The following is a 25,707-nucleotide window of genomic DNA, read 5'->3' as shown; positions in this document are numbered from 1 at the left end:
AGAGAGAGAGATGGAGTCTAAGTGTGTGTGTGGGCGGCGTGCGTGTGTGTGTGTTTGTGTTCGTGTGTGTGTGTGAGAGAGAGAGAGATGGAGTCTTAGTGTGTGTGGGGGGGTGCGTGCGTGCGTGTGTGTGTGTGTCGCGGGGTCCTCTGTGGCGGATGTAATTTAAGTGTGCATGGCTTCATCATAGAGAGGTGATGTGTATGGCAGAGGCCACCAACGATGGGGTGCGAGAGAGAAAATGCACGTAGGGAGGGAAGAGAAGGTGCGTGCGCGTGAGAGGAGTCGACATTGAGAGAACGTGTTTGTTCGAGAGACACCAAGGAAGACTACTATATATCGATGGCGCATGTAGGCGGGAATTAAACAAAGGGATGGTCTTAATTATTGGTTCCGGGATATAGGGGAAGAGTGAGAGGCGCGCGGGGGGGGGGGCTAGCTAGAAGGAGATTGTTAAGTGTGAGTGTTTTGCCCATCCAGGCGGAGGTTATGTGCACAAAAGAGGAGAACGATTTGATGTGGCGTTAGGATTGAGGGTAATTAACTACGTCTGGAGACATAGAGACCTTGAACGTGCATGTGTGAGAGGTATACATGTATACGTGGGATGTGTGTGTGTGTGTCCGTGCGCATGATCGAGATAAAAGAAAGAAGACATAAGTCCTAAGATCAACGACATGGGAGAGACGGATCGGTATGAAAATATGCATGCATGTGAGAATGCAGGGAAGAAGGCCCGACAATTGAGCATGTGTTTTTGTCTTTAAGAGATAGTGGCGTGGGCTGGAGCATCCATCTATGGCGAGCAGAGGGGGTGAGGCGCAACGATTGTGAAAAAGAGATCAACCTATAAATGCATATCTATGGATAGACATATATAGTGTGGGTGATAGGAAGCAAGACTCCGTGCGAGAAAGAAATGTTGACGGAGAAACTACATATAGATACAGAGATGGAGATGCTAGCTAGAGAGACATCCATTAGTTTGGGTGTCGGAGATGACCGTCGGGTGGTTCAAAGGGTGAATTTATATGTGTGTGTGAGAGGGCACTTGACTGCATGTAGAGAGAAACATATGTAGTGTTCGTGATAGGAATCAAGAGTGAGGGCGAGGAAGAAGGTTGATGGAGAAACAGATAAATAGAAAGATAAAGATGCTAGCTAGTGTGCGCTGGAGATAGGAGTCGAGTGGATCAGAAGGCTGGGTTATGTGTGTGGGTGTGAGAGAGATAGAGAGAGGGTGCATGTGAGTCACATACAAACAGATATCAGAGAGAAATGAGATCCAGAGAGACGGAGTTTTGTGTCTGCGAGAGAGAAAGATATTTCACAACGAGAGTGATAGCTAGACAGACATATGAGGGAACGCAAGATATCTTAGGGTGTGTTTGAGCGACATACAAGAGAACAATGGAGAAATATGAGACCCTGGGAGAAAGAGTTTGTGTTTGTGTGTGAGAAAGAGATATTGAAGAGGAAGAGTCGTAGGTTCTCATATCTAAGGAGCGAAAGACATCTCTATATGAGGAGTGTGCGAGTGGCACACATGGGAATAGTTCGGAGAAATGAGACCCCGGGAGACAAAGTTTTGTGTTTGTGTGAGAGAAAGAGATTCCACATGGAGAATCATAGTTAGAGACACATAGCAGGGAGCGAGATACACTTAGAGAGAGATAGATTGATGAAGGTCGAGGGAGAGAGTACCGTCAGTGTGTCACGAAGATAAAAGATCATTGTCGACATACAGGTAGCACGAGAGATGCCTGAGAGACGATGAACGCGTATAGGTCCAGAGAGATAGTCCTATATAAGCATGAGTGATAGCTATATGAGAGGAATATCTGGATTAAAGGGGATTCAAATATTTAAACTGGAGATCACGACATCGATAATATCATAACGCAAATTGGTGTATCAAACATGCATATTCATTTGAATTTTGGCACACGTGCAATGTTATATAGTTTATCAATATTGGTGATCCATAGATTCTTCAATTACAAACAATGCATGGTGTATATGCAATTAATGTCTAAACGGGATTACACTATATCTTGCGTGTGTGAAACACATTATACATGTTTGAGAAGTTAAAAAAACCGCATGAAACACACATTAATTGGAGACAGTTAGCGAGGAATGGATACATTGGATTTCAACATAAAGTGGTTTCAAATATTTGAAAATCCAAATTGATGGATACAACCTTATGAAACTGAGATCATGCCATTTGTAAACCATATTTATGTATAAATGGTGTTGTGCTTTTGAAAGTATATATAAAAATGATGTATATAGAATGTAATTCCAATAGAAAATGGATCCCGCCCGAAAAAAAATAGTAGAATACAAACGGGATTCGAATTGAGTTGGCACGGTAAACGTGCACTGTGCAAAATTTGAACGAAGCGGCGAAAGTCGTAGTAACCGCCCGAAACCAAAATCTGCGAGATGGAAATCACTACTACCTATCCCTGCCACGCAAAGCCTATCTGCTGGATTTCTATAGGTTTTGATAGGGGTAGGTTTGTAATTTCACCCAAACGTGACGTAACCGCCTCTCACCCGGATTCATACACGGTGGGCGCCAAAACACAGTGTGCCCTCGGCCGAAATCGACTCCCTCCCCGATTCATATTCATACACGGTGGGCGCCAAAAACAAACTCTCGTCGGAAATATTCGGTGTATGCAAGATTACCATCCTATCCCCAACCGACTAATGTTGTTGTGATGTAGTACAAATTTGAAACGGGGGCTAAGTTTGTAAATTTCCTTGCATTTGAGACAAGCGTGCCCTGAATACATGGTTCCCCCCTTCCTCTCTACCTCCCTTTTCCCCATTCGTACTCCGTGGGCGCCAAAACACCCTTTCCACCCCCACCCTCCTCCATTCGCCGCCGTCCGCCACCCCATCCACCGCTGTCCTCCTCCACTATGCCGGAGCTGATACCCCGACGCCGCCGTCCATTACAAGAGATCGACCTCTCTCATCCACGCCTTCGGACTGGGATCCTTGCATCTCGTCCTCTCGCTTCATCCCCGTCGTCGTCCACCTTGCCGGCACCGCTCCTACGACCGTCTCGTCCATCGTGCCCCGCCGCCACCGTCTACCCTCCTAGATCTTCTTCCACGCTGCCGACAACCATCGCTACCGCAGCACCGTCAAATTCCCAGCAGATGCGTACACGGCGTCGCACTAGAGGCGGTACTTTTTCGGATCTGCTCAACTTATTTATCGCAGCAAGAAAATAGATCGCCACTGCTTTACTCTGATTTCTTGTCTTGGTTTTGAAGTTGCTTTGTCTGGTTTGCACCTTCAGATCCGCCATGGCACGCTCAACACTATACTCCCAATGCTTATGGTTTTCCCCTTTTATATTCCACACTAGTTAAATCACAGTAGACTACATTTCAAAATTGGGTCAGTCGATTTTTCAGAGCTCGCCGGAGTTCGTCGGTGCGATCCAAGGGGCTCGGGTGGTTATGGGGCCTCGCTGAATGAAGAAAACTCGACGCCGGTGGGGGGTGGGGGTGTCGGAGGAACACAGGCGGTGGGGGCCGGTGGTCCGACCGGTGGCCCGTGCGGTGTTCCGTATGGGAAGAATCAGAGACGAGGAAGAAGAAGGGTTAGGAGACGTAGGATCTTCATCCAACCGTCTGAAATGGTCGAGACACATCTGGGAGTTGCATTCTTAATGCGCTCTGGTTCATCATGTGTGGGCACTGCGCAACCAACATTTTATTATTCAAAATCTGCTTGCTCTTCTTTACCATGTCCGATATTGCTGGCCTGTACGTGGTCGATAGGCTTTCAATTACTAGCGCCAATACAACACCGTATTTTCAAGCCAGTTCCACTTTCCCGATTTATATATCATGGTTATAGTGTACCCCTGTTATGTACACTATTATCTGCCTAGTTGTTGTGTGCTCTTGTTATCATGGTTTGGCAATAAACTCTCTATACAGTATATTATGAACCTATCATCTGCCAGCTATCCTTACTTCTGGAGCCTATTTTTGTGGGTACTTGTGCCAGATTATATAAATGCACGCACGATATTACAGCACACATGAGCTCTCTCATCAGAATCCAGTGATAGCACATAAGTGTTTACAGGGGCACCCCTGTATTAGAATATCATCTGCATTACAAAGATAATCTCACAACTATTTATGTTTTCATGGTTCTTAGATATTATACGCAATTATAGTGAATATCAGAATCCGCGCATCAGAAGAATATTGTGGAACACTGCAATGACTTACAAAATTGGCACCAAGGCATCGAGTGCCATTCTGGAAGCAATGAAACTCGTACGCTCCCCACCTGTGGATTCTTGTTCAGAATATCATCTTAATGACTATTCTAACCTCAAGGAGTCAAAGGCAGATAGCCTGTCCTGTTCACCCATCAAGATGTCTATTCTAATTTGGCAAGGTTTTATTGATTGCGCGTATCTTGCATATGTTGTCTTGCATTTCTTCTACTTTGTTGCACTACCATCTGCTTAGTTTACTCATCATATAACTCGAGATGCCATGCCCATCCATTATCAATACATATTCCATCTGTCGTCATACCATGTTTTTCCACTCAAATGTTGTTCTTGTGCATCAGACATCAAAAAGGATGAGGGTGATTGCCAAACCTGAAGGACCACCAGCAAAGTCCTTGAAAAACGTGGTGGTGCCGGAGAAATCAGATAGCGCCCCACTTATATTGGTTGTACAACCAGTGACACAAAACATAGGACCGACTCCAGCAGACTGTACCCATACTTCACTGGCCACACCACTAGCCCCACCACACAGGACCTGCACTCCAGCAAAAGGTATACCGATTTCATTTTCCATAGCACCAGTCGTACCACAGAAAAATCCCACTCCAGCAAAAAGTACAGCAAGTCCACCGGCCAAAGATCTATCCCAACTGCAGAGACGGCCAATTCCTGCAGATTGGAACCCCATTCCATTTATTCCTAGTTTAAAAGACAATGCTTTCAATGTTGTTAGGGACTACGTGCATATATTCCCATCATGGGAAGATTATAGTGAAGACAAACACCATTTTCACATCTTCTTGTCCAACTTACGTGTAAGTGCTATTATTCATGGTTATTATTTTCCTATTTTCTGTTGATCGAACACATCAATGATTTACATTACATTGTTGTGACTAGGTGAGGGTCAATCTGGATAGTCATGACGAGCAAAGCTTGCTTTTGCTTTTCAAGGATGCATTGCAGCAGTATCGGTGTTACCTGAGGAAATCACACTTTGATGGCAAGTCTATAAACGAATTTCCAGTGAAGTCTCCTGTGCTAAATTTAGAAGACATTGAATGGAAAAACCTTGTTATGCACTGGTCTCGTTCCCAGGATGAGGTACTGTCTATGAAATCACATGACAATTTGAAATTCTACTTTTCCGCATGTGCCTTACGGATCTTTTTGCAGGAAATCAGCTCGAAGAAGAATTCCTGTTTGAAAAGAACGACAGGATATCACAAATATGTTGCCCGCTGCTTTGCTCTTGTTAGTATCTGTTCTCCTGTATCACTCTATTTGCATACATACCTGGTTCATTATGTGACAGCAGTATGCATGATAGCTTGCTTATCAATTGTTCGCTCCAAATTATCTGATCTGTATGAATGGTTACATTAGTGTAGAATATATCCAATGCCAATGAATTTTTTTAGCTCTGCATTGTTCTTGTAAGTACATGTTGTCCTTTACCAGTGTACTTATATTGACAGGTAGTTGTTCATGTACCATCACTCTGCAGCTTATTTTCCTTTGCCCTCCATTTTCTACACATCAGATCTATATTTACTCTTACCATAAGGTTGGTAATGAAGAAGTTTAGCTGTGCATTGCTCTTGGCTGTGCCTTTTGCCTGTATCACTGCACATACATTTATAGCTACTTGGTTATGTAGCATCCCTCTTCATCTTATCTTAAATATTCTCCATTTTTTCGTATATTATCACATCTATATTTACTCTTAACAAAATGTAGAATAAAGGCAATGCTTATCAAGAAGATTATGTGCTAAACTTCTTGAATTGCCCCCCACCCATCAGCATGGACAAGGGCTTTATAGAGCCTGTCTTCACCAGTAATGTAAGTTTGTCCTTCTCAAGCCTTCAAACTTTGTTGTGTACATTTGGTTAGGCATGACTGCAACAGTTGTTTATTTTTGGTGTTTGCATCAAATTGCATGTTTAAAGTTTATTATGTAGTTCATAAACAAAAGTTTGTCCTTCTCAAATTAAGTTTTGAGTTGTACAACCAAGTTCCTTCTTCATACCATGTAAATTAAACTATTCAGAGCAAGTGATCTTCTTTTGCACTTCATGTATGCTTTTGTTCTTCATCCGTAATCCAGTGGTGTGGTGAATCTACCCACTACAGCACAATGTCATATTCTGCAATGTCTTAACTATGAACAATGTCATATCATTCTACTATTATTTAAACCGTCTCTTTATTTGCCAATCTGAAATGGCATAAATTGACAGCACACTAACCATCTATACTTATGAGTTCTTGATCTGTAATCCAGTGGTGTCGTGAAGCTGCCAACTCCTTCACATTGTCATTTCCTGCCATGTCTTGACCTGAGCAATACCATATTGTGTTAATGCAATTTTAAACTGTGTCACTTTATTCGTCAGTAAGAAATGTGATGAATTGTCAGCACTTATACTTTTATGTGCAAAACCTGTCATCTGTTTGCTTGTTTATCTTTCAGAGTGAGGAAGATATAAGTGTTGAACAAGCGCAGTCTCATCATCTTGCTCAGCTGCTTGCACTGCAGCTCCCCAGGAGGGCTAACCTTTCTTGAACTCTATTGAAGTGCTGTCGGTTTTGTATATTATTTTGTCGGTGTGTTTATTTGCACTGGTGGCGATCTTTGATGCCCAATGTATGTAATCTGCTGTCTGCTTGTGCTTTATTATCATAGTGGTGAACTTTGATGCCCAGTGGATGTAATATGCCGTAATTTCTTTATTGTATAGTCTAGGTTTTTTCTTATTCACGATGCTGCAGTTATTTTACTGTATATATGTCCTATCTTCGCAGTAAACCGGCCAAACCGTAAAATTACGATACGTAATCGGGTCGTCATGCAATCATGATGTATGATCCGCATCATGGGCCCCGTCAAACTGGCCCACTAGTAGATTCGGGCCTTTAATAGGCCGAGTAACCCCCGACCCTCTTTTCGCAAGAAAACTCAATGGGCTTTTAGGAGGCTGAGAAGTAGGCTGGGCCTAAAACGTGCCGAATAGCTCACGGGTCAGCGGCAGCCCGAAATGGACCCGGGCCCATGATTGTGGGAATCAATTCACGGGCTTTTAGCAGGCCAAAGTTGTCTCGGTCCTTGTTTGGCCCAATCAGATATTGGCTGCGAGCAGGCCGAATGCAAACCGGGCTGTAGTTAGGCCCAACTATATGACGGGCTTTTAACAGGCCGAAATTAATATAGGGCCAAAATGTTAAATGGGCCCTTAATAGGCCGAAACTAATATCAGGCCGAATTACTAAATGGGCCTTTAGCAAGTGGGCCCAAAAGCATAGCGTCTAGTCAACGGGCCGAATCTAATATGAGCCATAATTGAGCCCAAAGCCTCTTAAAGGGCCGGACCTGATCTGGGCCGTGATTTGGCCCAGAAAGTGGGAGGCTTTTAACAGGCCGAATCTTATATGGGCCATTATTAGGCCCGGAACGTGGCAGTCCATTAATGGACCGGATCAATTATGGGCCGACATTTGGCCCAAAACATGGCAGCCAGTTAATGGGCCGGCCTACTAGGGTCCTCAAAATCTTGTGGGCCTACAGTTGGGCCGGCCCATTAATGTCGGCGCAATCTCATGGGCCTTTAGCTGGGCCGGCCCATTATGATCCGCAAGAATTTTGTGGGCCTTTACCTGGGCCGGCCCATTATGGCACACAAAAATCTTGTGGGCCTTTACCTGGGCCGGCCTATTGTGGCCCGCGAAATCTTGTGGGCCTTTAGCTAGGCCAGCCCATTATAGTCCGCAAAATCTCGTGGGCCTTTAACTGTGCCAGCCCATTAAGGGCCGCAAAATCTTGTGGGCCTTTAGTTGGGCCGGCCCATTTAAACTTGATTGGTCGTGCCACATGTCGACGTATCATAGGCACCTTCTATCCAATGAGTGGATGACATCTGACCCAACAATGAGCCGACACGTGTTTCCTACAGCCAATGATGATTTTACACGAGGAAAATCCCCATTGGTTGGGGCTGTTAACGGGTTATCGGATCCAAAACCCGACCCGATAGCTTAACGGCGTTCCGTTATGGTGGATGCCACGTGTCGGTCACCCTTGATGAAAGCACTTCTGTGACGCGCGATTTATCGTCGTGGAAGTGGACACTTCCGTGATGATAATTTTGGTAATGTCATGGAACACTTCTACGACAGCACAGGTATGACTATCTTGATTCTGTCATAAATTTGTCCTGGATGTACATGCATGACAAAAAACGCGACCTACTGTTACAAACACGTATCATCACAGAAGTGTATTTTTTTGTAGTGGGTGATGACCCACAAGTATATGGGATCTATCGTAGTCCTTTCGATAAGTAAGAGTCTCGAACCGAACGAGGAGCAGAAGGAAATGATAAGCGGTTTTCAGCAAAGTATTCTCTGCAAGTACTGAAATAAGTGGTAACAGATAGTTTTGTGATAAGATAAAGTGTAGTGAGCAACAAGTAACAAAATTAAATAAAGTGCAGCAAGGTGGCCCAATCCTTTTTGTAGCAAAGGACAAGCCTGAACAAACTCTTATAATAGGAAAAGCGCTCCCGAGGACACATGGGAATATCGTCAAGCTAGTTTTCATCACGCTCATATGATTCGCGTTCGGTACTTTGATAATTTGATATGTGGGTGGACCGGTGCTTGGGTGCTGTTCTTACTTGAACAAGCATCCCACTTATGATTAACCTCTATTGCAAGCATGCGCAACTACAACAAAAGTATTAAGGTAAACCTAACCATAGCATGAGACATATGGATCCAAATCAGCCCCTTACGAAGCAACGCATAAACTAGGGTTTAAGCTTCTGTCACTCTAGCAACCCATCATCTACTTATTACTTCCCAATGCCTTCCTCTAGGCCCAAGTAATGGTGAAGTGTTATGTAGTTGACATTCACATAACACCACTAGAGGTTAGACAACATACATCTTATCAAAATATCGAACGAATACCAAATTCACATGACTACTAATAGCAAGACTTCTCCCTTGTCCTCCGGAACAAACGTAACTACTCACAAAGCATATTCATGTTCATAATCAGAGGGGTAATAATGTGCATATAGGATCTGAACATATGATCTTCCACCAAATAAACTAACTAGCATCAACTACAAGGAGTAATCAACACTACTAGCAACCTACTAGCACCAATCCCGGACATGGAGACAAGAATTGGATACAAGAGATGAACTAGGGTTTGGAGATGAGATGGTGCTGGTGAAGATGTTGATGAGCGTTGGTGATGATGACAGTGATGATTTCCCCCTCCCGGAGGGAAGTGTCACCGGCAGAACAGCTCTGCCGGAGCCCTAGATTGGTTCCGCCAAGGTTCTGCCTCGTGGCGGCGGAGTCTCATCCCGAAAGGTTGCCTTATATTTTTTTTCTCATCGAAAGACTTCATATAGGAGTAGACGGGCATCGGAGAACCACCAGGGGGGCCCACGAGGTAGGGGGGCGCGCGCCCCACCCTCGTGAGCAGGGTGTGGGCCCCTGGCCTTCATCTTTGGCGATGATTTTTCTTTATTTATTTTAAGGTATTTCGTGGAGTTTCAGGACTTTTGGAGTTGCGCAAAATAGTCCTCCAATATTTGCTCCTTTTCCAACCCAGAATTCCATCTGCCGGCATTCTCCCTCTTCATGTAAACCTTGTAAAATAAGAGAGAATAGCCATAAGTATTGTGACATAACGTGAAATAACAACCCATAATGCAATAAATATTGACATAAAAGCATGATGCAAAATGGACGTATCAACTCCCCCAAGCTTAGACCTCGCTTGTCCTCAAGCAAAAAGGCGATAACAATAAATATGTCCTCATGTTTAGAGGTAGAGGCGTCGATAAAAACAAAGTACGGACATGAAGGCATCATTATTATTTCATAACAGCAACATAAATAGATTTTGTCATATGATCACTTATGTTCAAGTGATGATCAGTTCACAAAGCAAAAAGCATGAATCAGAAACCTTATTGAGCAGCAACAAATTATAACCTCAGTCATTGAAGCAATTGCGATTTGTAATAACATCGGAAAGAGTCTATGTCAGAGCTTAAAAGCAAGTCCACATACTCAACTATCACTTAGTTCTTCATAATTGCTATCACTCACGCGATACTTGTGGTTACGGAGTTTTAATCGGACACAGAGAAAGATAGGGGCTTATAGTTTTGCCCCACAACCTTTTACCTCAAGGGTAATGTCAACAGTAATAATTCATGCTCCCCCACATCCAATTAGATATATATATATATATATATATCATGTTCTTTCCAACGTATTGAGCTTGCCAAAGGATAAAATGAAAAAGGAGAGGTGAAGATCACCGTGACTCTTGCATAAGGTAGAAGCTAATAATAAAAGATAGGCCCTTCGCAGAGGGAAGCAGAGGTTGTCATGCGCGTTTAGGGTTGATGCACAAAATCTTAATGCAAAAGAACATCACTTTATATTGCCCCTTGTATGTGAACCTTTATTATGCAGTCCGTCGCTTTTATTGCGTCCACAACAAGTTCATACAAAGCGTATTTCTCTACACTAATAAGTCATGCATATATAAAGAGCAATTTTTATTGCTTGCACCGATGACAACTTACTTGAAGGATCTTACTCAATCCAAAGGTAGATATGGTGGACTCTCATGGCAAAACTGGTTTAAGGGTATTTGGAAGCACAAGTAGTATTTCTACTTAGTGCTGAGAATTTGGCTAGCATGAGGGGGAAAGGAAAGCTCAACACGTTAGAGGATCCATGACAACGTACTTTATCTCAGATGTAAGAAAACATAAATCACTATGTTGTCTTCCTTGTCCAACATCAACTCTTTAGCATGTCATATTTTAATGAGTGCTCCCAATCATAAAAGATGTCAATGATAATATATCTATATGTGAAACCTCTCTTTCCTTATTACTTCCTATTAATTGCAACGATGACCAAAGCTATATTTGCCTACTCCCAACAACTTTTAATCATCATACTCTTTCTATGTGAAGTCATTACTTTCACTAAGATCAATATTAACTCTTTGATTCTTTTTACTCTTTTTCTTCTAATCACCCAAGATCATGGCAAAACACTCAAGCCCTTGACTCAACACTAATCTTTATTATATAGCTCACGGACTCGATTATAGAGAAGGATCATAAAGCAAAACTCAAAACTAGATCATGCCATAACTTTATTCTACTAAATCAAAATACTACTAAATAGATCAATCTAAGAAAAACGGTAAATATAGGAGTTGTGATGGTGATACGATACCAGGGCACCTCCCCCAAGCTTGGCAGTTGCCAAGGGGAGTGCCCATACCCATGTGATTATATCATCGGAGGTGATGGAGGTGGTGATGATGACGGTGGATAATCGCACATCGAGCGTAAAAGTTCTTCCAACTTGCGGATAATGCCCTTGAGCCCAGCAATATGATCCTTCAACAAGATATTCTCCTGTGTAAGATACTTGTTCTGTATGCGGGCTAACTTAATCATCTTGAAAGCTTCAATCTCTGTTGGAGTGAAAAGGTTAGGTAAAGGTTGAGGGATGTCTTCTTCTTTCACCACCGGAGCTTGAACCTCCATGGCCTTCTTGATCCTTTCATCCTTGTTGATCTCTTCTGGTTCCTCCCTTTTCAACTCTATCTTCAATAGCCAAGCATCCTTGTCTTTGTTGTTGGAGGAGGGAGGAGTCATGGTGCTCTAAATCTGCAACGGAAACAACTAGAAACGAGAGCAGACGAGATTTGCGTGATACGAGAGTCAAAACCTTCGGGAAAATATATAATGAATTTTTACCGACCAAAATGCGTATCGTGCAAGGTAACGGAGTCCGGAGGGCACACGAGGTGCTCACGAGGTAGGGGGCGCGCCCAGGGGGGTAGGGCACGCCGTCCACACTCGTGGAGGCCTCGTGTCCTCCCTGGACTGCTACTTATTTTTCTATTTTTCTAAATATTCCAAAACAGAGAAATATTGCCTTAAAAATTGTTTTGGAATCAATTTACTTACCGTACCACATACGTATTCCTTTTCGGAGTCTGGGACATTCTGGAAAGTGTCCTTTATGTACTCCTCTGGGGTTACGGTTTCAATAATATTAGTTTCAACATTTATGGGATTTGTGCCTGCGAAGTTGTTGATTTTTATAGCACCAGAACGATAGACCTCCTCGATAACATAGGGACCTTCCCATTTGCAGAGAAGTTTTCTTGCAAAAAATCTTAAACGAGAGTTGTATAGCAATACATAATCACCTACATTAAACTCACACTTTTGTATCCTTTTGTCATGCCATCTTTTGACTTTTTCTTTAAACAACTTGGCATTTTCATAAGCTTGGGTTCTCCATTCATTAAGTGAGCTAATATCAAATAACCTCTTCTCACCGACAAGTTTAAAATCATAGTTGAGCTCTTTAATAGCCCAGTATGCCTTATGTTCTAGTTCGAGAGGTAAGTGACAAGCTTTTTCATAAACCATTTTATACGGAGACATACCCATAGGATTCTTATAGGCAGTTCTATAGGCCCATAATGCGTCATCCAGTTTCTTGGACCAATTCTTTCTAGACCTATTCACAGTCTTTTGCAAAATTAATTTGAGCTCTCTGTTGCTCAGCTCTACTTGACCACTAGACTGCGGGTGATATGGAGATGCAATTCTATGGTTAACGTCGTATTTAGCAAGCATCTTACGGAAAGCACCATGAATAAAGTGTGAACCACCATCAGTCATAAGATATCTAGGGACTCCAAACCTCGGAAAAATAACGTCCTTAAGCATTTTAATAGAGGTGTTATGATCAGCACTACTAGTTGGAATATCTTCTACCCACTTAGTAACGTAATCAACAGCAACTAAAATGTGAGTATATCCATTAGAGGCAGGAAAAGGTCCCATATAATCAAAGCCCCATACATCAAATGGTTCAATAACAAGTGAATAATTCATAGGCATTTCTTGACGTCTACTAATATTACCAATTCTTTGACATTCATCGCAAGACAAAACAAACTTACGGGCATCCTTGAAGAGAGTAGGCCAATAGAAACCGGATTGCAATACCTTATGTGCAGTTCTATCTCCGGCGTGGTGTCCTCCATAAGCTTCGGAGTGACACTTGTGTAGGATTTGTTCCTGTTCATGCTCAGTTACACAATGTCTAATAACACCATCTACTCCTTCTTTATAAAGATGTGGGTCATCCCAAAAGTAATGTCGCAAGTCATAGAAAAACTTTCTCTTTTGTTGGTATGTGAAGCTAGGTGGTATAAATTTAGCAACAATATAATTAGCATAATCAGCATACCATGGAGTGCTACGAGAAGTGCTTATGACATTTAATTGTTCATCAGGAAAGCTATCATCAATAGGTAGTGGGTCATCAAGAACATTCTTTAACCTAGACAAGTTGTCTGCAACGGGGTTCTCAGCTCCCTTTCTATCAACAATATGTAAATCAAATTCTTGTAGCAGGAGAACCCATCTAATAAGTCTAGGTTTTGCATCTTTCTTTTCCATAAGATATTTAATAGTAGCATGATCAGTGTGAATAGTAACTTTGGAATCAACAATATAAGGTCTAAACTTATCATAAGCAAACACGACTGCTAAAAGTTCCTTTTCGGTAGTAGCATAATTTCTTTGAGCACTATCTAGAGTCTTACTTGCATAATGGATAACATTCAATTTCTTATCAACTCTTTGCCCTAGAACAGCACCTACAGCATAATCACTAGCATCACACATAATTTCAAAGGGTAAATTCCAATCAGGTGGCTGAACAACAGGTGCAGAGACTAATGCTTTCTTAAGTATTTCAAATTCTTCTACACAATCATCATCAAAGACAAATGGTACATCTTTTTGTAATAAATTAGTCAGAGGCCGAGAGATTTTTGAGAAGTCCTTAATGAACCTCCTATAAAATCCGGCGTGACCAAGGAAACTTCTTATACCTTTGATGTCCTTGGGACATGGCATCTTTTCAATAGCATCAACCTTGGCTTTATCAACTTCAATACCTCTTTCAGAAACTTTGTGCCCCAAGACAATACCTTCATTAACCATAAAGTGGCACTTCTCCCAATTCAAGACAAGATTAGTTTCTTCACACCTCTGCAAAACTCGAGCAAGATTGCTCAAGCAATCATGAAAAGAGGAACCATAGACGGAAAATTCGTCCATGAAAACCTCACAAATTTTCTCGCAAAAGTCAGAGAATATAGCCATCATGCATCTTTGAAAGGTAGCAGGTGCATTACATAAACCAAAAGGCATATGTCTATAAGCAAAAGTACCAAAAGGGCATGTAAAAGTAGTCTTTGATTGATCTTTAGCCGACACAGGTATTTTAGAAAAACCGGAATAACCATCTAGAAAGCAATAGTGTGTATGTTTGCATAATCTTTCTAGCATTTGATCAATAAAAGGTAAGGGGTAATGATCTTTCTTAGTAGCCTTATTTAATTTACGGAAATCAATTACCATCCTATAACCTGTGATGATTCTTTGCGGAATCAATTCATCTTTATCATTAGGGACAACAGTAATACCTCCCTTCTTAGGGACATAATGGACAAGACTTACCCACTGACTATCAGCAACGGGATAAATTATACCTGCCTCCAGAAGCTTGAGTATTTCTTTTCTTACCACTTCTTTGATTTTAGGATTCAAACATTGTTGAGGATCACAAACTGGTTTGGCATCAGCTTCCAAATTTATTTTATGTTGACACAGAGTGGGACTGATTCCCTTAAGATCATCCAGAGTATATCCAATAGCAGCATGATGCTTCTTTAGAGTTTTCAATAATCTTTCTTCCTCATGCTCTGAAAGGTTAGCACTAATATAACAGGATATATTTTCTTTTCATCAAGATAAGCATATTTAAGATTATCAGGCAACGGTTTAAGCTCATACACGGGATCACCCTTGGGTGGAGGAGGATCCCCTAGAACTTCAACGGGCAAATTGTGTTGCAGAATAGGTTCCTGTTTAAAGAATACTTCATCTATTTCCCTTCTTTCATTCATGAACATATCGTTTTCATGGTCTAGCAAATAGTGTTCTAAAGGATCACTAGGAGGTACGACAATAGAAGCAAGACCAATAATTTCGTCCTTACTAGGCAATTCTTCCTCACGATGTTGTTTACTAAATTTAGAGAAATTAAACTATGAATCATATCATCCAAGCCAACAGTAACAACATTCTTTTTGCAGTCTATCGTAGCATTAACAGTATTCAAGAAGGGTCTACCAAATATAATGTGACAAAAGCTATCTTGTGGAGAACCAAGAACGAGAAAATCAGCGGGATATTTGGTTTTCCCACACAAGACTTCAACATCTCTAACAATTCCCATTACAGATATAGTTCTCTATTGGCAAGTTTAATTGTAACATCAATATCTTCTAACTCAGCAGGTGCACTTTGTATAAATCAATGGGTATTACACTAGCACTTGCACCCATATCACATAAGCCATGATAACAATGATATCCTATTTTAACAGAAATAACAGACACGCCTACCACAGGTCTATGTTTATCTCGATCGCAAGGTTTAGCAATTCTAGCAGTTTCACCAAAGAATTGAATAACATGCCCATCAATATTATCAGACAAGAGATCTTTAACAATAGCAACATTGGGTTCTACTTTGACTTGCTCAGGAGGGGTATAAGTTCTAATATTGCTTTTACGAACAACAGTTGAAGCTTTAGCATGATCCTTCATTCTAACAGGGAAAGGTGGTTTCTCAACATAAGAAGTGGGAACAATAGGATCATTATACGTGACAGTATTTTCTTCAACTTTAATAGGTGCAGCTACTTTTACTTCTATGGGAGGATGATATTTAAACCACTTCTCCTTGGGAGATCAACATAAGTAGCAAACGATTCACAGAAAGAAGCTACTATCTCGGAGTCAAGTCCATATTTAGTGCTAAACTTACGGAAAATATCGGTATCCATAAAATATTTAACACAATCAAACTTTGGTGTCATACCTGACTTCTTACCTTCGTCGAGGTCCCAATCTTCAGAGTTGCGTTTAATTCTATCCAATAAATTCCATCTAAATTCAATAGGCTTCATCATAAAAGAGCCAGCACAACAGTTATCGAGCATGGTGTGATTGTTACCAGAAACCCAAGCATAAAAACTTTGCATAATTACTTCTTTTGCAAGCTCATGATTGGGGCATGAATATAACATTGACTTAAGCCTCCCCCAAGCTTGAGCGATGCTTTCTCCTTCGCGAGGCCAAAAATTATATATATAATTGTGATCACGATGAACAAGATGCATAGGGTAATACTTTTGATGAAATTCCAATTTCAATCTTTTATAGTTCCATGATCTGATATCATCACATAGCCTATACCATGTCAATGCATCTCCCTCCAAAGATAAAGGGAAAGCCTTTTTCTTAACAACATCATCGAGTATACCTGCAAGCTTAAATAGTCCACAAATATCATCCACATAGCGTAGATGTTCGTCAGGATGCTTTGTTCCATCTCCTGCAAAAGTGTTAGCTAGCAGTTTTTCCATCATACCCGAAGGAATCTGAAAAGGAGTTTAATTTTTAGTAGGTTCAATAGGTTCAGTAGGTTGAGGAGCAACTCTTGGCTCAACTGGACGTGGTGAAGATACCCCGAACAAGCCCCTCAGACAATTACTTTCCATAGTAACAAGTGACAGAAAATTTCAGCACACTAAATAAAATTTTCCTTACCAAATTCCACCTACCAAAGGCGCTTCACTCCCCGGCAACGGTGCCAGAAAAGAGTCTTGATGACCCACAAGTATAGGGGATCTATCATAGTCTTTTCGATAAGTAAGAGTGTCGAACCCAGCGAGGAGCAGAAGGAAATGATAAGCGGTTTTCAGCAAAGTATTCTCTGCAAGTACTGAAATAAGTGGTAACAGATAGTTTTGTGATAAGATAAAGTGTAGCGAGCAACAAGTAACAAAAGTAAATAAAGTGCAGCAAGGTGGCCCAATCCTTTTTGTAGCAAAGGACAAGCCTGAAGAAACTCTTATAATAGGAAAAGCGCTCCCGAGGACACATGGGAATATCGTCAAGCTAGTTTTCATCATGCTCATATGATTCGCATTCGGTACTTTGATAATTTGATATGTGGGTGGACTGGTGCTTGGGTGCTGTTCTTACTTGAACAAGAATCCCACTTATGATTAACCTATATTGCAAGCATACGCAACTACAACAAAAGTATTAAGGTAAACCTAACAATAGCATGAGACATATGGATCCAAATCAGCCCCTTACGAAGCAACGCATAAACTAGGGTTTAAGCTTCTGTCACTCTAGCAACCCATCATCTACTTATTACTTCCCAATGCCTTCCTCTAGGCCCAAATAATGGTGAAGTGTTATGTAGTCGACGTTCACATAACACCACTAGAGGTTAGACAACATACATCTTATCAAAATATCGAACGAATACCAAATTCACATGACTACTAATAGCAAGACTTCTCCCTTGTCCTCAGGAACAAACGTAACTACTCACAAAGCATATTCATGTTCATAATCAGAGGGGTAATAATGTGCATATAGGATCTGAACATATCATCTTCCACCAAATAAACCAACTAGCATCAACTACAAGGAGTAATCAACACTACTAGCAACCTACTAGCACCAATCCCGGACTTGGAGACAAGAATTGGATACAAGAGATGAACTAGGGTTTGGAGATGAGATGGTGCTGGTGAAGATGTTGATGGAGATTACCCTCTCCCGGAGACAGGAGCGTTGGTGATGACGATGGTGATGATTTCCCCCTCCCGGAGGGAAGTGTCACCGGCAGAACAGCTCTGCCGGAGCCCTAGATCGGTTCCGCCAAGGTTCCGCCTCGTGGCGGCGGAGTCTCGTCCCGAAAGGTTGCCTTCTATTTTTTTTCTCATCAAAAGACTTCATATAGGAGAAGATGGGCATCGGAGAGCCACCAGGGGGCCTACGAGGTAGGGGAGCGCGCCCAGGGGGGCGCGCCCCACACCCTCATGAGCAGGGTGTGGGCCCCCTGGCCTTCATCTTTGGCGACGATTTTTCTTTATTTATTTTAAGGTATTCTGTGGAGTTTCAGGACTTTTGGAGTTGCGCAGAATAGTCCTCCAATATTTGCTCCTTTTCCAGCCCAGAATTCCAGCTGCCGGCATTCTCCCTCTCCATGTAAACCTTGTAAAATAAGAGAGAATAGCCATAAGTATTGTGACATAACGTGAAATAACAGCCCATAACGCAATAAATATTGACATAAAAGCATGATGCAAAATGGACGTATCAGTGTGCATATCGTATAATCATGCCCACGGATACTTGAGGTGACAAGGGAGTATCTAGGTGACATTAGGGTTTTGGTTGATTTGTGTCTTAAGGTGTTATTCTAGTAAGAACTCTTGAATAGATCGATCCGAAAGAATAACTTTGAGGTGGTTTCATACCCTACCATAATCAATTCGTTTGATCTCTGCTATTAGTGGCTTTGGAGTGACTCTTTGTTGCATGTTGAGGGATTGTTATATGATCTATCTATGTTATTATTGTTGAGAGAACTTGCACTAGTGAAAGTATGAACCCTATGCCTTGTTTCCTAGCATTGCAATACCGTTTACGCTCACTTTTATAATTAGTTACCTTGCTGTTTTTATATTTTCAGATTACAAAAACCTTTATCTACTATCCATATTGCACTTGTATCACTATCTCTTCGCCAAAATTTAAAATTGTAGACTTCTATGGCTAAGTGAGGGCAATAAGGCCGTATAGTCCGATTGCCTCGTTCGTGGCGCTAAACACCTCCTTAAAAGGACCAAAAACTTGGATAAAGAGTGTTTATACTTATCCTGAACACCCTGGTACTAGTTACATGGGGGCGGAAGCCGACGACTGGCCAAATCTCAAGAATTTTTAAAACGGCCGCAGAGAAGGTAATATTTTAAATTAACAAGCGCTACATAGCGCACATGAACTGGTTTTCATAATACAGGATGACATGATTACATTCATTCAAATATCACATCCTTCGTACATTCATCCGCCACAAGGCGGGCACCCTTAATGACATTGTCATAGTACTGTCCGGGGTGGCGATGTTGCTTGCCCTTCGGCGGCCCCTCCGTCACCAGCTTCTCGGTGTCCATCTTCCCCCAGTGCACCTTCGCACGGGCCAAGGCCCTGCGTGCACCCTCAATACAGACGGACCGCTTAACGACTTCAAGCCACGGACAGGCATTCACCATCCGCTTGACAAAGCTGAAGTAGCTGCTGGGCAGGGGCTAGCCAGGCCATAGCCGGACTATGAAGCCCTTCATGGCCAGTTCGGCCGCCTTGTGGAGTTTCACCAATTGCTTTAGCTGGTCGCTCAAGGACATCAGGTGTTCGGCCCCAATATACTGGGACCAAAACAACTTCTCTATCGAGCTCCCCTCTCAGCCCGGTAGAAATCTGCGGCATCAGAGATGCTGCGCAGCAGATCTGCGAATGCTCCTGGAGAACTCCGAATTCGGGTAAGTAAAAGGAAAGTCTCCTCCACATGCTTGCTTTGCATAATGAAAGCCTTACCCACAGCTATCTTCTTGGGCACCTCAATTTCCTGGAGGGCCTTCTGGGCTTCTGCCTTAGCATCTAGTGCGCTCTAACGGACCTTCGCAACCACCGACTCTTGCGTCTTGGAGTCACGCTCCAAGGACTCGAATTTTTTGATGAAGTCCTGGAGCTCTTGCTGGACCTCATCAACTTGCGCCTCTTGTTTTTCACGCTTAGTGTGCTCCTTAGCCGCTATGTTTTCAGCCTCGGATAGCGCCTTCTTAAGGGCCGCCACTTCGGTCGTGGCCCCTAGCAAAATTGATCATGCTTTTATTAGCATCCATGATTTTTTTCCTTTGTATAACATTCATACGGGGTATTGCTTACCTTTTTCCTCCTCGATCTTCCTCTTCACGAGGTCGAGCTCTTCTTCGTCCCGCCCCAGGCTCTGCCTCAGTCCGGAGACCTCCGTAGTGGCCATGGCGGCGACCAGTAGCGACGCCTGCTTATTCACATAGACATAATATGATTAGACTCCTGGGAATAATATTTGATCCTCTGTTCGGCTTCTCTTGCCGAACACCAAACAGAGCATCAGGGGCTACTGTCTACACTGTGATACTTTCTCATAATTTAAATTACTTACCTCAAAGCCTGTCAGGCGGCTGGCGCAGGCTTCGGTCAATCCACTCTTGGCGGACTGAACCTTCGCAATCACCGTACTCATAAGAGTACGGTGTCCTTCACCAAGGGAAGCGCTCTAAAGCGCTTCCACCAGGTTATCCGATGCCTCTGGATGGACTGAGGTCATCGGCACAGACAGTTCGCCCTCCTTGGTGGGTGGCTGCCTGCCTGAATTAGGAACCACTAGAGGTTCCGGTGCAGTATCCGCATGGGGGCCAAGACTGCCGCGGCCCCCCTCATCCGAATCCATGGGGATCTTTCCCCCCATGAGCGCGGCATCGGGAGTCTCGCCTTGAGCCGTCTCCAGGACTACCTCCTCCTGGCCCGGCATCCTCTGAGATAACACCTCGGTGTCATCCGTGGGTCGGGGAGTGGAAGCCGTCGGGAGCGAATAGCTATTCAACTCCGATGAGCTCAAGGACCCATCCGAGGAGGGAAAGTCGATATGGGCTTTGGGCGGACTGCACAAACAAATCTTGACATAATAAGAAGCCATAAAGCTAAAATATGCGAGAAGTATCCTGGCATACGAATACTTACGACTTCGCAAGGGTCTTGGCCCTGGGTAGCCACTCCTCCTCGCTATAGGCGGCGGTTGTGGAGTGGTCCGGAGGGAGGGTCTATCCCTTCATGGACCCTTCGGCCTCCCCGGAAGGGGCAGCCTTTCTTTTCTTCTCCCCCTCATTTTGGGGGAGAGGGTTTTCCTCCTCCTCCTCGTTGTCGTTGGAGGAGTGCGCCTCGGTGTCTTCTGACAATGAGTCCGGCACCACATTGAGCCGGAGACTTTTCCTGGTCCCCACGGCCTTCTTCTTGGACTTCTTCTCCGGCACCTCATATGGCACCGGAACTAGCATCTCCGTCAGGAGAGCGGTTGCTGGATATTCAGGCAACGAAGCCGAACAGTCGATCTGCTCCGTTGTCGCCACGTATTCCTGTTAGATCAGTACGGTGCCTTAAGGTCCTCCCATGAATATACTGAGGAAAGGCACATCTTGCAAAATGTAGAATGCTTACCGCATTGGTGTGGCGCTTGGCGCTGAGTCCGCGGTCCTCAGAAGTGGGAGGAGGGGCTTCGTTGGACTTCAACAACACCTTCCAGACGTCTTTGTGCGTCGTGTCAAAGATCTCTTGCAGTGTCTGGTGTTGGGTCGCATTGAACTCCCACAGGTTGAATGCCCGTCTTTGACACGGGAGAATCCGGCGAAATAGCATGACCTGGACCATGTTGACAAGCTTGATATACTTGGTTATCATGTTCTTGATGCAGTTCTGGAGTCCGGTCAGCTCTGCGGATGCACCCCAGGCTAGGCCCTTCTTCTTCCAGGAAGTGAGCCGCACAGGGATGCCGGATCATAATTTGGGGGCCGCCACCCAATTGGCGTCGTGCTGCTCGGTGATGTAGAACCACCCCGATTGCCACCCCTTCACGGTCTCCGCAAAGGAGCCTTCGAGCCAGGTGACACTGGGCATCTTGCCCAACATGGCGCCACCACACTCTGCCTGCTGGCCGACCACTATCTTTGGCTTCACGTTGAAGATCTTTAGCCACAGGCCGAAGTGGGGCCAGATGCGGAGAAAAGCCTCACACATGATGACAAATGTCGAGATGTTGAGGATGAATTTAGGGGCCAGATCATGAAAATCCAGCCCGTAATAGAACAAGAGCCCGCGGACAAATGGGTGGAGGGGGAATCCCAGTCCGCGGACAAAGTGGGCGAGGAACACGACCCTCTCATGGGGTCCTGGAGTTGGAATGACTTGCCCTGCGTCCGGGAGCCAGTGCGCAATATCTGCGACCAAGTATCCGGCCGCCCGGAGCTTCGTAATGTCCACCTCCTTGACGGAGGAGGCCACCCACTTGCCTCCCGCTCCGGACATGTTTGGCTGTGCGGAGAAGGTGAGAACTGGGGCGCTGGAGCTCGAGCGTGTGAGAATGGGTGAGCGAAGAAGGAAGTAGGCATGGGTGAAAGAGGAGAATCCTTATCTCTTTATAAAGGCGGTAGAAACTATGCACCTCCCCACTTGCCCGTTAAGATCGCTTATTTCCCAAGCGCCATGATTGATAGCACGGTTGGGTTACCCATACCCGTATTGATGAGAATCCTGTGATAAGGGGACACGATCTCGGCTTCGACAAGACGTGTCAAGAAAACCGCCTCGCATTACGTGCGGTAGCTGGTTTCAAAAAACGGTTTGAATAATGACCGAACCATGGCGTGATGTCATGCTATAAAAAGCTATCAGCAGATTAGATTTGTGGAATATTATACTCTCTACAATGGATTGTGGAATTTGTTTTGCAGAGCCAGACACGATCCTTGTGTTCTAAATCTCTTACGAAGTATTCGGAGAAGGAACCCGCCTTGCAATGCCGAAGACAATCTGCGTGCCGGACTCATCGTCATTGAAGCCTGGTTCAGGGGCTACTGAGGGAGTCCTGGATTAAGGGGTCCTCGGACAGACGGACTATATACTTTGGCCGGACTGTTGGACTATGAAGATACAAGATTGAAGACTTCGTCCCGTGTCCGGATGGGACTCTCCTTGGCATGGAAGGCAAGCATGGATATTCGGATATGTAGATTTCCTTCTCTATAACCGACTCTATGTAACCCTAGCCCCCTCCGTGTCTATATAAACCGGAGGGTTTAATCCGTAGGACAAGAACAATCAGAATCATAGGCTAGATTCTAGGTTTTAGCCTCTACGATCTCGTGGTAGATCAAATCTTGTAATACTCATATCATCAAGATCAATCAAGCAGGAAGTAGGGTATTACCTCCATCGAGAGGGCCCGAACCTGGGTAAACCATCGTGTCCCCTGCCTCCTGTTACCATTAGCCTTAGACGCATAGTTTGGGACCCCCTACCCGAGATCTGCCGGTTTTGACACCGACATGCGGCCAAATGACAGATCTAGGTCATGTTCATCGTGGTGGCCGAGGACAGCCGTCATGGGCTCGAATCCATCGAAGATCAAGTCTCCACGGATATCAGCCACGAAATTCAGGCTTCCAAATCTGACTTGATGGCCAGGGGCATAGCTCTCGATCTGCTCAAGATGGCCAAGCAAGTTGTCCCGCAGTGCGAAGCCGCCGAATACGAAGATCTGTCCGGGGAGGAAGGTCTCCCCCTGGACTGCATTGTTTTAGATGATTGATGGAGCCATCAAACCTATCTTCGATGACACAGAGGAACTCTCAATGAAAGCACCAATGTTGGTGTCAAAATCAGCGGATCTCGGGTAGGGGGTCTCGAACTGTGCATCTAAGGCTAATGGTAACAGGAGGCGGGGGACACGATCTTTACCCAGGTTCGGGCCCTCTCTATGGAGGTAATACCCTACATCCTCCTTGATTGATGTTGATGAATATGAGTATTACAAGAGTTGATCTACCATGAGATCGTAATGGCTAAACCCTAGAAGTCTAGCCTATGAGGATATGATTGTTGTGACTAAACCCTAGAAGTATCAACCCTCTGGTTTATATAGACACCAGGGGAGCTAGGGTTGTACAAAGTCGATTACAGAGAAAGGAATCTTCATATCTGAATCGCCAAGCTTGCCTTCCACGCCAAGGAGAGTACCATACGGACACGGGACGAAGTCTTCTATCTTGTATCTTCATGGTCCAACAGTCCGGCCAAAGATATAGTTCGGCTGTCTGAGGACCCCTTAGTCCAGGACTCCCTCACAAAGGTAGAAAGGTATCCCTCCCAAATGATATTGCTCCTATTACTCATTGTGATGATGATAATTGCTATACTATTGGTGGTATCCATACTATTAATGATGAGAGTGATTATGCTTATGATATGAAAAGGCCCAAGCTTGGGGATGCTATGTTTGATGAGAATGATATGTTTGAGAATATATTTGCTGCAATTAATTTTTGTCCCAATCTTGGGGATGCTATGTTTAATGAAGATGATATTTTTAGCCTCCCAAGTTTCGATGAGCAAATTTATTATGATGATAGCATGCCTCCTATTTATGATGGTTATATTGATGAAAGTGGGTTTGGAAGAGTGTCAACTTTAGGAAGTAATGATCCCACTATTTTGGAGGGTGTTGAATCTTACAATATTTATGAAAGTGGATTTGGAGAGGTCATGACTCAATTTAGTGATGAATCCACTAGTTTGGAAGAGGTTTCAATTGATTATGATGAGAACAAAGTTGCTACTTATGATGATTATTTTGAAGAAACTTATGCTATAAAAAGTAGTGATGATTATATTTATAAAACTTGTCGTGATTATGAGTACCCATTTTCTGAACATTACTCTTTTAATATTGAAACAATTTATATTATTCGAGTCTCTTATGATACTCCCACTATTCCGAATGAGAAGAATTTTGCTTATGTGGAGAATAATAAAAAAATTATGCTTGTAGATCATGAAAAGAATGTTGTTGTGATGGTTATATTGTTGAATTCATTCATGATGCTACTGAAAATTATTATGAGGGAGGAACATATGCTTGTAGGAATTGCAATAATATCAAGTTTCCTCTCTATGTGCTTAAAATCTTGAACTTATGCTTGTTTTGCCATCCTATGCTAGTTGATTATTGTTCCCATAAGTTGTTTGCTCACGAAATACCTATGCATAGGAAGTGGGTTAGACTTAAATGTTCTAGTCATATTATTCATGATGCTCTCTTTATGTTTCAATTCATATCTTTTATGTGAGCATCATTGAAATCATCATGCCTAGCTAGGGGCGTTAAACGTTAGCGCTTGTTGGGAGGCAACCCAATTTTATTTTTGTTCTTTGATTTTTGCTAATGTTTAGTAATAAATAATTCATCTAGCCTGTGTTTAGATGTGGTTTTTATGTTTCAATTAGTGTTTGTGCCAAGTAGGACCTTTGGGAAGACTTGGGTGAAGTCTATGCGATCTTGCTATAAAAAACAAAAACTTTCATGCTCACGAGATTAGCTGCCATGTTTTACTGGAGAGTGATTTCAGGTTGATTTTTTTTGCAGATGATTAATAGACAAATTCCTCAGGTCCACCAATTTATTTAAGAATTTTTGGAGTTATAGAAGTATTCGAATGATTCAGATTAGTACAGACTATTCTGTTTTTGACAGATTCTTTTTTCTATGTGTTGTTTGCTTATTTTGATAAATCTATGAGTAGTATCG

Source organism: Triticum dicoccoides, chromosome 1B (genome assembly GCF_002162155.2).
Source record: "Triticum dicoccoides isolate Atlit2015 ecotype Zavitan chromosome 1B, WEW_v2.0, whole genome shotgun sequence".
Taxonomy (NCBI): Eukaryota; Viridiplantae; Streptophyta; class Magnoliopsida; order Poales; family Poaceae; genus Triticum; species Triticum dicoccoides.
This window is presented reverse-complemented; position numbering follows the sequence as displayed.